The sequence below is a fragment of the Aegilops tauschii genome, chromosome 3, assembly GCF_002575655.3.
Source record: "Aegilops tauschii subsp. strangulata cultivar AL8/78 chromosome 3, Aet v6.0, whole genome shotgun sequence".
Classification (NCBI taxonomy): domain Eukaryota; kingdom Viridiplantae; phylum Streptophyta; class Magnoliopsida; order Poales; family Poaceae; genus Aegilops; species Aegilops tauschii.
Window position 1 is genome coordinate 231,049,622 of NC_053037.3, and position 7,152 is coordinate 231,056,773.

Consider the following 7,152-nt stretch of genomic DNA (forward strand, 5'->3'; position numbering starts at 1 on the left):
CGGTTGTTGTTGTAGGGCCTGCCAAAGTGTCGTCCAAGTCTTCATGCTCGTCGGTTTCGCGTGATGAAGAATATGAGCTGGCCACCAAGAAAGGAACCTTGACCTTCTTGAATTTCTTCGGTGGAGGAGCAGACCAGTCAAAATCTTCCTTGAGACCCATTTGCTTCAGATCTTCTTCACCATACAGATGTGACAGAATAGCCCAGGTGCGACCGAAGACTTCATGGAGGTAGAAATGGTTTTTCTTCACAGCATTATGTGTAGCAGACATGTTGTGAAGAATAGAACCAAACTGACGCTTAACCCATGTGTGGTTTCGATCCACCTTCTGGTGAAGACAAAGAAGAAGCTCACGGTCAGTCATCACTCTTGGAGCAGTGGCTTGAGGATTTTGCTTTGATGCATTAGCGGCAGAATCATGAGTAGCAGAATCATCATTAGTGGAGTAAGATGCGGCTTTCCGAAACTGACCATCCAATGGAAGATTGCCTTCATCAATAACAGCAGCGGCCTTGCCCTTTTCATCAGCTGAGGAAAACGTCCGCTTGAGGACTTCAATTGGGGGCAAGTAGCTGAGGTGATTCTGAAAATCAGCCTTGTAGTTGAGTGAAGACCTTATTCTGAGGAATCTCATAATCCAGGGTGCGTAAGGCTTCAACTCAAATGGAGAGAGTGCAACATTTGCCAGAGTCCTCATGAAGAAATCATGATAATTGACAGGAATGCCATGTATGATGTTGAATAGCATATTCTTCATGATGCCAACAATTTCCTCATCAGATGAGTCGTGGCCTTTGATTGGACTCATAGTCTTCGTCAGAATGCGATAGACAGTTCTTGGCACATATAGCAATTCCTTCACGAGGAATTTGGTTCTTGGGGCTTGACCGGGCTTCAGAGGCTTCATTAGCACTTGCATGTAATGAGTAGTGAGTTCAGGCTCTTGGTATAGACAACGAGCACCTTCAAGGGGAGGACTGATTGGCAGGGCATGAAGTAATTCAGAGGACGGTGCTTTGTAATGCGTATTTTCGGTCATCCAGTCCAACACCCAAGAGTTGATATCATCAGCATCGCCTGTGATGTGCAGGGTTGCATAGAATTGAAGAATGAGCTCTTCATTCCAATCGCAAATATCCGTGCAAAATTTGAGCAGTCCTGCATCATGAAGCACACTAAGTACTAGGGTAAAGCAAGGCAGTGATTCCATGTCCATGTGAGGAATATGCTCGTGGTCGAAGACTTTGTCCTTGTTGAAGAGCAGTGAAGAATAGAAATTTGCTTGGCTAGCAGTCCAGAAACACTTCCTTCTAAGACGAGCAGACTCACATGGGTTGTAGTCAGTGAAGAAAACATGCTCGCCGAAGAAGTCATCAACCTTGAATTTCTGCTTCTTCGAGAAGGGATCCTTTGGTTTGGGCTGAGGAGTATCAGTCAATTGCATCACCACCTCAGGAATCGCAATCTCAAGATCCACAGGCTAAGGAATTTCAGATTCTTCTTCAGTGACAGCCTGGGTCTTCACTTCTTCATTAACATTTTCATCAGCACTAGTGGCTGGAATTTCTTCATGGACAGATGGGGTTGCACGAGGTTCTTCAGATCCCATTTGTACTGTAGTCACTGGGGACTGAGGAATTTGTTGCAGAGGTGTGAATAGAGGAGAATTGGGGTGCTGCCTTTCCCAAAAGTCATCATTCAGCACTGGTGTTGTACATCCAATGTCCACATCTTCATCTTCACTCTTTTCCTCAATGCCGGCCTCTTCAGCAGTGAACTGAGGCATGGGCGATGAAACAATTGGGGTTGAAGGGATTGCATCCGCTTCAATTTCTTCATCCAACTGCTCTGACGAAGCAGCAGAAGGAATCTCTTCATCTGATTCACTTGGAATCACATATTCTTCATCAAAAGGAACAAGGTCCTTTGATGGCATGGATGAGACAGGAATAGCATCAATTGGATTTGCAAAAGAGCTGGTCAATGGCTTCATGTTCTTCGGAGCTGAAGAATCTGATGAAGTTGATGCTTTCCTTTTCTTCACCGCGGCACGCTCTGCAGCCTTGGTTTTCTTCACATCTGATGCAGACGGAAGGATCGGAGTTGAGGTAGGTGCAGGAGGAGCAGAGGGATTTGGTTCAATAACTTCAGGCACAATTGATGCAGTTGACTTCTTCAGCTTCTTCAGGCGCAACACTAGTGGTTGCCCTGGTAATTTCTTCAGCGGCTGGAATGCAGTCATCTACTTTGAGTTTCTTCAGCAGCCTGATTGTCATCAGCGGTGCTGGCATTTTCTTCAATCGGCTGAGCAGATGCCTCAGCCTGAGGATTTTCTTGTTGCGTTGGGGCTGCAACATTGGAAGTGAACTTCTCAGTCAAATTTACAAACCTGACTTTGGCTCCAAGCCAGTCAGCGCGGTATACGTCAAATTAATCACTGAGTTTCTTGATCTCAGATTGAATTGTGACAAGTTCTTTAGTTGTCATAGAGACAACGTTTTTCTTCAGGAAGCGCTCCTTCTTGTACTGCGTTTTCTTCAACTCCCCGGCCTTTTCAAATTTCCATTTTTCTTCTTGTATGAAGGCAGTCAGCATATGACTTTGGCCAGGAGTCAATCTGAAATCAGGCATAGGAGTGTTGGGGTCCTTGTGCCAGAGATCAATGTAATCAAGGATCAATTTTGGATCCAAAAGCAGAGGCACATTTGTGCCTTTGGCTCTAGCGGCCTTGAGCTGCCTGTCTCTGATGATTTCGGCAAGTTCTTCATCATCAGCTTCGTCTTCATCAGACGGCACTTGGAAGGCGACCTGCTTCTTGTGAGGACTTGGGCGAGAGCCTCGTCCAGCAGTGGCCTTTTTCTTCAGCAGAGAGGGGCCAGTTGATGAATTTGGTGCAGCTGAAGAACTAGCAGAAGCTCCTGAGGCAATAGAGATGCCTGTAGTCCTTTGGCAAGTGGCGAGATGCACAGGTGCTGAGGATTTTGTCGGAGGAGCTGAGGACTTTGGCGGAGGAGCTGAGGACTTTGGAGGAGTTGGAGCAGCTTGAGGAGTTGGCCGTGTGAGGGCTTTGAAGAGTCTGGCCGTGAGGGCATTGCTGAGGAACTTGGCCATGAGGCCATTGGGAGTGAAGCACTTGGCTTATGAGCAGGCTTCTTTGCCATGGCCTTCTTTGGCTTGCTTGCAGAGGCCTCATTAGTAGTAGTAGCAACAGCAGAGTCTTCATTAAATTTCCTCACTGCTTCCTTAGCCATTTTGGCTAGTTTGGCCTGGCGCTTGGCCCATTCATCAGGATAGTCCTCACCACGCTTGAGGCTGGTGGGATCTGCTTCTCAGCCAGGTGCCAATGAAGGTCTTGGGCATGGAGGATTTAGAGCGAATTTCTTCATATACTTGGGAGTAACATACCTGTACTCCCCCCATTCTCGTGCCCACCTCCTCTCTATTCTTTGAATACGCACCTTGCGCTGATTTTTGTCCTCCTTGCCAAATTTGGCCTCATCAGGAGTGCAATAATCCTTGTATATATGTCATCAGGGATCTCGAAAGTAGTATTGACCTCAGGCCTCTTTCCTCCCTTCTGTGGCTTTTTACCGTCAGCCATTTTCTTCAGCTGAGGAATATGAACAACAGAATTTTCTGAAGAGGTATGCAACTTTTCTTCGAGGAACGCTGCAAATGAGTTAAGTTGATGAGAACCTAGTGATTCAGCAGCGGATATGAGTACCTGTGAACAGAGTATAGTTGCGAGGAATTTGGAGAGGTCATATGCGTTCTCAGAAGTCGGGCGGTGAGGAAGGGGAGGGGGTATATATAGCCGAGGTGAAAAACTGTTCACCCAAAGAAATCGGACGAACGTGCCCCTGACCCTTCTCATTCGCTTGACATGTGTCACCCACGTACTGAGAGGTGGCGATCGTGTGAGATCGTGGGTGAATAGATAAGTATTATCGAGGGATGCGGAACGGTTTGGGAGGCAACAACCGAAATTTGAGATAAGATAAGTTTTAAAGTTTCGTTCGCAAATTTTTCAGCTGACAAGGACATAGTGAAGATTTTGAACGAGTTTCAAATAAAACGCACATGAAGAATTTGTGAATAGACTAGGTTAAGTTTAGCATAGAGGGGAAAATGTCCGATCACATTCACTTAGTAGAAAAGGCAACTTGAAGAAATAGCAATAAGTGAATGCTGTAGAGGACATAAACTCACATACATACATACATACATACATTTTAAGAGTCTTATTCTGCACACAAAGCGTCTTATTCTGCTAACACCCAAACCACTTCTCCTCGACCGAACACAAGTACCCACCACCCACCTCCCGCACCTTCATCCTCGCTACAAGAAAAAATCCTCCTGCCCCCGACCTATCGCCGCCCCCCGCACCTCCACCTTCCCTCGTTCAAATCCCCACCTTCCACCCCAACCTCCACCCGCCGGCCGCCCCACCCTTCCCGCCTTTTCCGGTGTGGCGCAACACACACGAGCCGCCGCCCCCACCCCCAGGCGCGGCGCGACCTACCCGAGTCGCCGCCCCAGCTCCCCAACTTATCCGGCGTGGCGCGCACCACCGGAGCCGTCGCCTCACCCTCCCCACCTTCTTCATGCGCGGCGCACCCCACCCGACATGCCGCACCACCGGGAACGGATCCGGCCGCCTGTGGAGTGGATCCGGACACCCCGAGTGCAGCTCTCCTCCAGCGACCAACGGGTACCGCGGCCTTCGTCAGGGTCCTGGGCCTACCCAAGCGCCACCACCGTCTCCCTGCATTCCCTCAGCGACCTCACCACGCCGGTCAACTACCCAGTCGTTCGTCAGGTAGCAGGGGGTGCTCCACCATGCCTCCGCCGGCGAGATGCTGGTGGTTCCCCCTCTCTCTGTAACCTCTCTTCCACCTACCTTCTGTCGACGATGATTCAGTGGACGACAGTGAAGTTCGGCTGAGCCTGCAGTTCAGCTCGCCGGCGTCTCTCTTGCAGTTTTATCATGTGGCATAGCTTTTTGTTAGTGGCCGAGCAGTGCGGTTCAGCAGCAGCGTAGGTTCGTTGGCTTCCATCGTGTAGTTCGCCGTGCCTCCCTCCTGTGCGGTTCAGAGGGACCAAAAAGAGGGTGTTTGTTATCTTTAAAAGACCGACGCAGTTCGTTAAACAGTACCGATGTACCTGGCTCAACAGCAGGTGGTGCGGCTTTGGGTGGAGAGAGGCCAGGTCGAGCGCGGCCATCAACGATGACTCCTTCCGGCCTGGATCCATGGCTGCAGGCGGTGGCTGGGCCACCCCCTCCTCCTCCTTTCTCTCCTCACAAGGATCCACGATGAGCCAGGTACTTGTTGCTGGATCCGTTCTCACGCATGAGATGGCCAAAAAAATGACATGGATGCATCTTCAGGTTCATCCATGGTGGATTCTGGCATCGGTCAGGTTGCAGGCTAGCGCTGCGATGTAATTCGCTGTGATACATGGTGTGGCTCACGTGGATGCAGTTTGGAGCATGAGAACATGGAGTTTTATGTTTTATGTTTTTTTTGCAGATCACATCACTCATGTACAGAAGAAAATGTTCGTGTGGTTTGGTTCTGGAATACATACAGTTTAGTTTTAGGTTCTTCAATTCAGATGGGGACTGCATTGTGTGCACACAGACGTCAAAGAGGACCTGAGCCCAACTTGTTTTTAAGGGGTGGTTCCTACAGTACTATTTTTCAGGGATAGTTGTAAATTCTTGTATTTTTCAAATGGAAAAAGAAGTCATTTTTACCAAACTGCACGACATGAAGTTGCAGTGCACTCCGATATTAGAAGTCAAAATTGGAACGAGTCGAGATGCACTTGTAGAAAATTTAGAAAAAGAACAAAAATAAAAATGGTGATTCACTTGGTTCTTTTTTGGTGGTTCACTCTGATTTGTTGTTGTTCACTCCTCCCTCATATGGAAAAACAAAATGATGCATGTCGCTACTTAAGTCCATGTAGTTCTCTAATCCTGACTTAGCAGCGCCTGATACATTAAAAAAATAGAAAAAAGCAAAATTTGATGCGGCTCATTAGCAGCTTGCTTTTTATTAGATGTAGTTCACTTGCTAAATCCATGTGGTACACTCGCCCAGTCTTCGCGTCTGAAAAATGATAACTATGAAAAAAGAAAACAAAAACTCATGTTGTTCACTTTCGGTAGTGTTGTGGTTCACTTTTGGTACTACCGTTGTTCACTCGCTAAATATATATAGGGTGGGTCTATTATGATAACACCCCTTAAGACCTTATTCTGCTAACAAAAAAGCTTATTCTGCTAATATTGCGGTTGACCAACACTCGACATGAAGTGCACTCCAATTCGTTTGAAAAAATTTACGTCCCACAAAAAAGAAATCATGCAGTGCACTTGTCTGTCCGATGAAGTGCGGTTTTTAGTCTGAGGCAGTGCACTTCACCTCGTTTGGGAAAATTTACGTTCCACAAAAAAGAAAATCATGCAGTGCAGTTGTCTGTCCGATGAAAGTGCGGTTTTTAGTCTGAAGCAGTGCACTTCACCTCGTTTGGGAAAATTTACGTCCCACAGAAAAGAAATCATGCAGTGCACTTGTCTGTCCTATGAAGTGCGGTTTTTAGTCTAAATAAGTGTGGTTTTCTATCTGATGCAGTACGGCCCGTTTACGGTAGTCTCGAGGTCCACTTTTCATAGTATTGCGGTTCACCAACGCTCGACATGGAGTGCACTCCACCTCGTTTGGGAAAATTTATGTCCCACAAAAAAGAAATCATGCAGTGCACTTGTCCGTCTAATGAAGTGCGGGTTTTAGTATAAAGAAGTGCGGTTTGCTACCTTGTTTGGGAAAATTTACGTCCCACAAAACAGAAATCATGCAGTGCACTTGTTGGTCTGATGAAGTGCGGTTTTTAGTCTAAAAGCAGTGCGGTTTTCTGTCTGATGCAGTACACACGACGACTTTGGGTCGCGGAAAAACAGTGTCCGCATTTTGTTTAAAATCAAAATTGCTCTTAAATCATAAGGAATCGGAGATAGTGTTCTACATGAAAAAGTTGCGTGTCGTCAATATCTATCCAATGGCGTATAATTTGAATCATTTTGACAAGTAATTTGTCTAAATTTCGCGAAAAACGGCCGCTGCCTCTCGTCACCAGCCGCAC

At 47.1% G+C, this 7,152-nt stretch overlaps 1 long non-coding RNA gene across 1 annotated transcript; it reads left to right on the forward strand.

Moving 5' to 3' along the window:
- The first annotated feature begins 4,294 nt into the window (after positions 1 to 4,294).
- LOC120976626 (uncharacterized) lies at positions 4,295 to 5,970 on the forward strand. Its single transcript, XR_005772616.3, has 2 exons — positions 4,295 to 5,326; positions 5,393 to 5,970. It is a non-coding gene; the product is annotated as an uncharacterized lncRNA (long non-coding RNA).
- The last annotated feature ends 1,182 nt before the right edge of the window (positions 5,971 to 7,152 follow it).